This window comes from Hydra vulgaris, chromosome 03 (genome assembly GCF_038396675.1).
Source record: "Hydra vulgaris chromosome 03, alternate assembly HydraT2T_AEP".
Taxonomy (NCBI): Eukaryota; Metazoa; Cnidaria; class Hydrozoa; order Anthoathecata; family Hydridae; genus Hydra; species Hydra vulgaris.
In genome coordinates this window covers 4,613,701-4,623,001 of record NC_088922.1, presented here as the reverse complement: position 1 = coordinate 4,623,001, position 9,301 = coordinate 4,613,701, and positions in this window count along the sequence as shown.

Genomic DNA, 9,301 nt, shown 5'->3' with positions numbered 1-9,301 from the left:
GCATATAAAATGTCTAAAGACCATCATGGAGTTTTTTATTGTTGTTTATAGTCCTATTGGTTATAATGGTAGCGCTACAGCTCACTAATTAAAAAGTGCATATAAAAGTCTTTTAGTTCATTGTGAAGTCTAAAAATGTGAACTTCATAGAACAGAACCAATATCAACTATAAGTGTAAGTATTAACCGTATGTCTTCAATTACTCCATCAGAAAGTCATCGTTTCGATGCTAATTTAAATAATAATAATCTTATTTTGAAGTTTGTTCTTAGTTAAATGATAATACATTCAAGGTTTTAATGCTAACTTAAACACTGATGATTTTATTTTTGAAATTCGTTTTTAGTTGAATGATCTTACATTCAATTATTACATATATCGATTAATTTTATTTAGTTGTTATTTGTTGTGAAAACTGTTAGAATAGGTTGTTGTATTTGGTATTTAATTCGTTGTATTGTTTAAACGAACAGTGGCGGTATATAAATCAACCTCTAAAGTATATATATATCAACTTTATTTCAGTTTTCAGTTTATTTGAAAACATATTTTTAATTTATTCCGCAATAGACAGTATTGCTTACTTTATCGTCTATTATTAAGGGACAAATCATTGAAAACTAAGAATGACAATCGGAAGATTATTAATAAAAAAAAAAAAATTCGATAAAATAACTAGTATTATAATATAGAAAAAAAATTAAAAACAAAATTTAAAATAACGATACCGAACTAAAATACAATTACCGAAATTAAAATGAATGCAAGAAGCGAACTTGAAATTTGAAGTCATATTTCTAGTCTAAAATTAAACTTGAGCAAATGCAAAGAGCGAACTTGAACTCAAGATATACTAGAAAACCCATCTTGAGACAGTAAAAATCTTATCCGAATGCAAGAAGCAAACTTGAAATTTCAAGTTTCATACTTCAAAACTAAAGTCTGAATAAAGTGTAATGTAAGAAACAAACTTGAAATTAATTCGTTCTTGAAAAATTAGATTTCAAGTCGTTTTTTAAAGTTCGGTAAAACAAAAATTTTAAGTAAAAAAAACCAATTGTCATTATCATTTTGCAAATATGTGGTAGAAAGAAATATAGTGTTTTTGTCAGTTTATTTATTTCATGAGTGAATTACTGATGAATCATTATTTTTATACTAAATAAATACATTTTACCAGTACAACAACTGTCAATTGTATATCGGTTTTATGCTACTGAATCATTACAAGTAAGATAGTATTTATATTATCATATCTATAAATATACCAAATTAAGTATAATATAAATTAAGTAGAAACACATTTTATATTTCATTCGACATGCTGTTTCTTTTTCTGTAAGTTCATCAGGAATATGAGAATAAACCTACAAAAGTACTTTTGTAGGTTCATCGTCATCTTGAGAAGATGATCAGAAATACTTCTGTAGGTTCATCGTCATCTTCCTGATGAACATACAAAAAAGATTGTCAAAACTTGTAAAACCTCAAAAAATTTTATAATTTTTGAGGTTTTACAAGTTTTGACAATTTTCAGGATATATTGGAACAATAGATGGATCATATCTCATAACAAGTAATTTGGGAGAAAATGCAGAATTTTATCGAAACAGAAAACGATGTTTTTCTTTAAACTGCCTAGTAAATATAGTTTCTTTAAAAGGAATTTTGTCTGCTTTTATTCAATGGACTAGATGTGTTCAATAATCACGAGTTTTTACCATTAAACAGGTTTTTAAACTCTGCCATTAAACAGGTTTTAAATGCTTATCAGCACATCCTTGTTATAGAGAACAACGCCTAAATTATCAGCACTGATGTGATTCTAGAATCTTGTTTCGGAATTTGTTTGCAATATCTCTTTAAAAATAAAACCAAAAGATTTCATAGACATTATTGTATCTTTCTTTGCTTTACAATATTGCCTTTATACAAAATGATCTTTTGGTATACGATGAAATGTAAAAGTATAATCATTAAAATGGTTTCAAAGAATCTAAGAGCGGTTTTGATTAAGATATTAAAATAGTGACTTGGTTCTTTTAATACATGTTTAAAATATCAAAAATAAAAATACATATAAACGAAAAGTACCATCAAAGAAAATCTTTTTTATTATTATCGGTGATGGTATATGAATGTTGAAAAAGTGTTTCCCGATCGACTCTCGACGCTCGCCCTTGCTCCATCTTTTCGCCATGAGCGCCAACTGGCCTTAGCGCTATCGCCTTAGCGCCAAGGAGCACTCTGTTAAAAAAAAAAAAATAATTAAAAAAAAAAATATTAATCTCTTTAAATGAAGCGTGACCAAAAGTATATAAAGATGGAAAAGAAACTTTTATTTTTAATCATGAGTATCATTGAGTGTGTTACATTGGTGTTGAATTGCATCTATTTTCCTTTTATAGCATTAGGATGTTTTTTTTATGTTATTGTAGTAGAAGGATTACCAATGTTGTTTAATATAATACGTTTCGGAATAGCATTATATTTTTTTATTGTATTTTATGCAATCCTTTCTATTATTGAAAATTATAAAAATGAAGAAAAATAGATTTTTATCTATTTAATGAAGCGTGACCTAATGTATATAAAGACTGAAAACAAAAAGTTTTCTTATTATAAATTGAAACAAAAAACAAACCACTACAACAATTTTAAACTCCGTCAACGGTGGCAGTAGTTCAACCTTATAAACCTGACCGACCGCTAGATCATGGTGGAACGCACGACTCGCATGGTAATTTTATTCGACCGTTTCCAGTCCGTTAATAAAATAAAAGAAAAAATAATGACAATGTTAGCACTTTCAACTATTATTATTATTATCATTACAGTTGGAGGTTATTTCTTTGGAGCGTTATTGGCTGCTTTCATTTTACTTGGAACAATGATGGGAATACATATTTGTAATAAAATAACAAAAAAAACAATTATTTTGCATATTATAATAATAAAATTATTTTCCAATTTGATTGATTACGTAAGAAATTCTACCTGAAATAGCACCACCCAAAGCAGCTTTTCCAATCGTTGGTAAAAGAGCTGGCACAAGCCACTGCAACTAATATTGGTAAAAATTTTCCACGCATGCGTCTTCGTCCAGCGCTTTTTAAAGGTGGTAAATAGACTCTTCCTTTCCCTCTTTTTTTCCTGCTCCTTGTAATGGAGACAAATATACGCTACCACGACCTCTACATGAGCTTTTTTTTATTTTACACGCGGTACAGCAAACTTTTTTACGCATTGCGTTGTTTTTGTAGATAATCTAGCGCGTAACCTCCTGCGTTTGATCTAAGCAAACGTTTGGCAAAATTTTTAACTCGCGTTAAAAATTTTCTTTTACCCCTATAATGATGATGTTGATGTTTACGACAATGACCAGTTAAATGACGACAATTCTCCTTGTACGCCTGCGATCTATCAACAACAAGGTTATAAAAAAAATAACGAGCTTTTGATTTTTTTAAGAATGTTTTAAAAATAAATAGTTGTTCGCTTATAAAAAATACAATTCAAATACGGTTCATTTAATAAAAATTAAAAATGTCATATCACTAATTAAGATGCTTTAAATTTGGTAGGAACATAGGTTAAATTTTCATCTTCCGATGTTCCAGTTTGAGCAAGTGCAGCTGGATATTGAAGATACAAAGTGAGTATACCTCTAAACTGTTGTAAAATTTGTACGCTGATTTGAAAAGGAATTATTTCCAGCAATACCGGCTGGAGGTTTATCGTTGACATAATTGTAATCGCTGGTAGTGTCAATGACTAAAGGTTCTGTGATATTGTTAGTGCTAAAATAAAGACCAAGACTTTTCAAAAAAGTATCCTCCTCATTACTATAATAATCGGCAAAATTATTAATATTTAAAGTAGATGGTATGTTTCCTTTACACCAAGATACATAACTTCTCCAAACTTGTCCTTGATTGTCGACTTTAGTCATATCAAATTCGACAGTGTCACCTGGCGAATTAACAAATGTTCTTCTATAATTATAAAGAGTTACTTTTTTAATGATATTACATGCCATTTCACATGGTTTTAAACAATTTTTATTTAAATGATCACTTTCTTTTTTAGAATTGACGCAAAATATAACGCAATGTGGTACAATATCTGCTGTTTTTATACTACCTATATTGACAGTGACTTCGGTGACATTTTCTACATTGGTTACAACTTGTTCGTAATGAGGAAAACGTAGTAAGGTGTAAGCTTCTTCTTTTTCACTGTTGATATATAAAAATCTTTCTAACGGTAAACTTGATTTGATTCTATAGGTATATGTTATAAATCATAGGATTTTTAATAGCTAAACTCAAGTTGGCAAGCGCTGTAATGTCGGCATCGGCAATAGGTCTTACCCATTCCAAAAGTTGGTTCATGTCATTTTCAATATATAATTCAAATTTGATTTGTTTATTTTTTTCAAAATAGGTTTTAATTTGAAAAATTTCACACAATAAACTTAAAGGTACTCTAAATTTACAACCTTTTTCTCCAGTTAACATAGCATTATATATGGTTGCTAGCGCTGTTTGATAAGCGGCAGTTACAGGATAAGGTGCCGCAGTTGCGTTGAGGGGTCTAATGAGTCCATTAGGATCAGTAGATTGCATAAGTCCTTTGGTTTTGGCAAAACTAGCGTAGTTAGTGTAGTTAGTATCATATTCTTAAACTGAACCTAAATTAGGGTTTAGAAATCTCTAAATCTTTTTAAATAACTTTTTTTAATCAGGAGACTTCTAAAACGATTAATAGTGCGATTGGATATGGCATTGCTGGCACAAGTAGTATTGTTTTTTTGATAATTGGGTTAAAATTTTATATTTTTAAATAAATTTTGGATTAGGTTTGCAGCTACACACATTCTTTGTAATAAAGAGTCGTCAGTTCCAGCTACGAATCTTGTTTGTGTACTTAATTTTTCATATAGAAATAAATCAAAATCCAAAATCCAATTTTGTGGATTTGTCCATTCGTTAAGTATTGCAGTAAAAGTAATTAAATTAGCCATATCCGAAGTAAGATCGTAAGAAAATTTTTGATAATTGACAGCAATGACTTCATCTTAAGGTTGAGCTGTTTGAAAACCGGGATAATTTTCATTTAAAACAGCATGATATTCTGCGGTTACATTACCACTTGATACTTCTTGCAATAAACGATTTTCATCTTCTGCTTGTGCTAAAGCATCTTCAAGAGTAATATGACCGCCTGTATTTGGTGCATAACGATTACCATTGCCCGCTCTCATATATTTAGCTGTTGAAGCCATTTTTTTAAAAATATTATAAACATCTTTTTTTCTATTTATTCTGACTTTTTATATCTGACTCTGAAGTATTTTTTATATGGAAATTTTTTGTTTTTAACGTCTTTTAAAGCTCGAGTGTAACCAAGTTCAATTAAACTTTTTTTATTCAATTGTTTTTTCTTTTTTTCATTGGTATTCTGCATAAGCGGACTTGATAATATGGCTTTTTGTTGAATAATACAGTTTCTACATAATCTGTGAATTTTGTCTACGGCATATACTTCTTGAAAACATTGCGAACATACGTGTGATGGTGTTGTTTTATTTTTAGTTTTTTTTTCAACAGTTTCTTCTTCTGAACTTTCGCTTTCTGACTCGGGTTTGACTGTTTGTACATTTTTTTAAATCATTTTTGGAGGTTTTTTACTTGTATTTCTTCTTTATGTTTTCATTTCCTTAAATGTTCACAGTTTTCATCCATTTCTGATTTGATGTTTAATAAATCAGATTTGGTAGAATATTGAGCAAGTTGATTTTGTAAATGTTGAATATGATTTTTAATTTGATTAAATTGATCTTTATGATTCATTTTTGAACCTTCTAACATTTTTTGTTCTAAATTGACGAAATTTTTATCATATCTTCCTTTGGCACAAAAGAGACTCCTTTTTTTTTAAAAAAATGGGGAGAGAAAAAAAAACAAATTATATTTTTTATTAACAATAAATCAAAATAAATGACGTTATTTTATAGTAATCAAACTAGTTAATTGTAAAACGGCACCATTTGAATCTTCAATATAAATGAAAAAAACCGTACTGCTGAGATTGCTAAAGGTGAGAGGTTCAGCTTTTGAATTGAGAAACAACCATCTTGTCTGTTTCCAATCTTCTACATTGTTTATATCAAAGGTTGTTAATTGTCCTTGAATGACGGTGTTACGATTTTTTGTAAAATCAATAATGGTTGTGACTTGAGTAGGATTGGTGTAGTCTAATAAATTAAAAAAGCAACAATTCCAAGAACACAGACTCTATTCATATACATTCCACAACTGACAGCTTGATCGCATTAAATAAAAATGTAACCATCTGTAGTTGTAAGAATTTAAATTTAAAAAATTGTAAACGTTGTTATTAAAATTACTAATTTGACTAAGAGTACACCTTAAATAAGCTAATCTATTTTTTTGAATTTTAAAATCTAGAGTCATGTCATATGTCATATTTTGATCTACTTGCATAGTAAATGGGTTGATTTGTTGCGTTAAACTGTATTGATCTCTATGAAAAAGTAAAGTATAAGGTTGTGTGTGTTGGGTGTGTTGCAATAATGACGAGTCGGAAAAGCCTTTTTTTTTATAAGAAAAACTTATTTTTAAGTAAAGGAAAAGAAAATGATGCTCCAAAAGTTTCTTTTTTGGTCCAAAAAATACATAGACTGCAATATATTCTATATGCTTACGCAAAACTTTGCTGCTGTGTAGCGTGAAATGGTAAATTAGGATGGTTCTGAGTAATTTCTGGCTTTTCTGAGGGAAGACTCTAAAGTTAAATGAAATCATCAAGTTACTCATAATCCTAACCAGCCCCATCCTCCCCTATGCTATTAAAGAAGTAGTTGTTGTCTATGAATGCACACTTGTGCTTTTTGTTAATGGAGAAATAACTTATAAAAAAAAAACGATGAAAACTCCGAGGAATATTGTTGTTATACATGTAACAAGGAATGTATCCATATCAAAACTTTTGTTATTGGTCTTCAGAATACTGAATAATGAAGCTTTAAAGTTAAGTATGCAGTTATAGGCCCCTTTCCTCTGCTTTAAATGAGAAATAGCAGTTGTCAAATCCTTTTAGTTGGAGTATTAAATTGAAAATTGAAAATCTTTGATTAATTGAACTACCTTGTCAACATTGGTGCATGTTCCTTGAAATACATTGAAATCTTGTATCAAGATTTCAATATCCGAAATGTTCATTTAAAAGTTACTTAAAGACCTCTCGCTGCTCCTTAAACATATATAAAAGTATAAAACTTTTAAAAGAATGTAGCAGTACTCACGAATCGAAGTAAAAATAGTTAAAAAACATTAAGAACATGCTTTAAGACAGTTACTTATGCTCAATCCTTATTATTGTAACAAACGAAAGCACAAAATGTTTTTGAATAAATATTTACAAAAATATAATTTTTATATCTATATATAAACTAGATGTGGTGCCATTGCATATTACGACGAACGTTTTGAGTATAATACAAGAGTGAAGTTTGCCATAATACTTTCTCTGTTAAATCAATCATAATTTTTTTTCTTTAAAATAATCGACAATAAATCAATACAATAAATATTTGTGCAAAGTCTAGCAAAGGCATTTTAATTTCTCAGATAATGAGGTATTAAAACGCCTCTGGTCTGGTACTTTGCTAGAAACATAGTAACTGGATTTTATCTAAAATAAGGTAATGACGAAAAAAAAGAGAGGGTTAAAAATAAAAGATGATGATGATGGTAAATATAACAATACAATGATTTTATTAAGACTGTTTAAGGGGCGAATTAAGTGAACGCGAATTGAAAATTCCGTAAAAAATTCTGGTCTTTATATTTTTAGTTTTTTAAAAACCGTGTTTGATGAAGTAAAACAACCTTTATTATTGCTTACTTCTTTATAATAAACTTTTCCAAAATTACATTAACATAAATATAGTTTTCTTAAGATCTCCATCGCGGAGCACATTCTTTCATTTTCTTCTTCTTCTTTAAGTGAAATGTTTTACTATTTAAGTTTAGGAATGTTTTAATAATTCTTCTATAGTTCTATAGGACGTCTTTCTCCGTTTGGATATTTTTCCGGATTCGGTTCTTGATAAGGGCTTTGTTGCATCGGCATAGTAGTTGTTATTTCCTTTTCTGGTGAAACTGATTCGTTCTGAGAGTATTCCTCGTCTCCCTTTTCTTTAATTATTGTTGGATTGAGTTGTATATCCATTGGTATATTCTTCACGTGTGAAGCATTCCGAGTTTTTTGCGAGTTATTAAAGGGAGGTTTGGCAGTAATCATTGCACCGTTCTTTGCCGTTTTTGTGTAGGGTTTAAACTCAAACTGTGCCGAAGCTATGTTTTATCTTTTTTGTTTTATAAGTACTGTATCTTCAATATTTAAATTTGGATTTTTTGCGTGATACTTTGAATCGTGGTATTTCTTTCTGCATAACTTAGCATTTTCTTGTCTCCTCTTGGCTTGATCATTAATATTTGTATCAACCCTTGTCTGAAATGAGGGTATTGTGTGGTACGGTAGGAGGAGAGGAAGTAATATAACTGCTTTTTTCAGTCTCATCGTTCAATGTGTGCTGCTCGTATTGTTTTCATCAGTGGTTTCATGAATTATTCAACTTTATTTGTTAAAAAACATCTTTATTTTGAATGAAGTAAAAGGTGGTCTATTATCGCTGATAATTTTTTTCGGTATTCTATATTCTGCGATCGTTTTCTGTAGAAAATCAATAAGAAGGTAAGCGGGTATATTATTTATAATATCGACAATCGGAAATTACCATGTTTGGTCTATGAGAACTACCAAATAAAATCCGTTAGGTAAAGGACCAAGGTAATCTATGTTAAGTGTGTCCAAAACTTCCGATGGTGTTGGTGTAATTAATAGTTCGGCTGATGGATTTTGTTTACCAAGTGCTTCACAAATTGCGCATTGTTTTATGTATTGTTCTACTTTAGTGTCTAGGCCAGGAAAGTAAATTTTCTGTCTAAGTAGTGCTTTGGTTTTCTCGAGTCTCATGTGACTATTATGCGCCAATTGTATAACCGTAATCTCTAGTGATCGTGGAAAGATAATTCGATTTTCTTTTAGGATAATGTTTGATGTTTGATTTACTATAAGTTCTTGGCTTATCTTACGGTAAGCAAGTAACTCTTTTTGAAACTTACTAATTTCTGGAGGACAATTCGGATGTGTTAGTTTATACCAGGTATTAGTGGCGACTAACTCTGTAAGTATTCGTAGAACAGGATC